The sequence below is a fragment of the Tuber melanosporum genome, assembly GCF_000151645.1.
Source record: "Tuber melanosporum whole genome shotgun sequence assembly, scaffold_63, strain Mel28".
Taxonomy (NCBI): Eukaryota; Fungi; Ascomycota; class Pezizomycetes; order Pezizales; family Tuberaceae; genus Tuber; species Tuber melanosporum.
Genome location: NW_003299110.1, coordinates 91,059 through 91,916, shown reverse-complemented (window position 1 = coordinate 91,916; position 858 = coordinate 91,059).

Sequence of the window (858 nt, the reverse complement as noted above, 5' to 3'; positions counted from 1 at the left end):
AGGTGTTTGTGCCCCATTTTGTGGACTCACAGTGTTATGCAAAGGTACCTTCTTGAATCAGTGACTTCAAGCTTGATTGCCAGTTCTGCGATCTTTGAATACTGGAGAAATGTTTCGTATTACTCCCATGGTGATCCACTGCCTCCAAAACCTATATGTACAGTACCTACTGGGACGTTGCTAGCGTATATGCTCTAATGTCTATTCTTAGATAGAATTTTGTGCTGAAGTACTGGTTGCGATCTAACAATAGGAGATGTGATTCCATGTATCACATAAGACTACTTGTACGGAAAAATTAATACCGAGAACTTACATGGCTTCCAATACACATTACAATTTACAGGCAAATAGGTGTTGATGGCATGGGTGCTATTTGATGCAGCAGAGAAGTTCTATGGGAATATTCGATCACGGTATTGGGAATTATTATATCATACTTGAGCTGAGATTGAGGTTTCTGATGGGTCCGATGTGCTCTTGCCTAATATTTCCTTATAATAATATGATAGCAATGCCGAGATCTGAGTCTCGAGCCCCGATACCCCACCAGAGGTGACTGCCACCGCTTGCATCAAGACTGGACTGTAGACCCCATGGCAGAGATTTATGGTCTCGGATGTTAAAAAATTTAATACTGCTTTTTAGTCCTTATACCTTTTTTCATTCCTGAGTTTTATGACCTTCTAGTGAGCATTTTGTCCTCGGATCCTCAAAAACTAGGCTCATAAAAATACGGTTTCGGTCACTCAATGGTGATCTGGCCAATGGAATTTATGGCACCGAGGAGTTAATCAATTTTATCCTCAAGTGGCGGACTGTCTTCCTATGCTCTGCAGTCCTAAATTGTGCTTCATC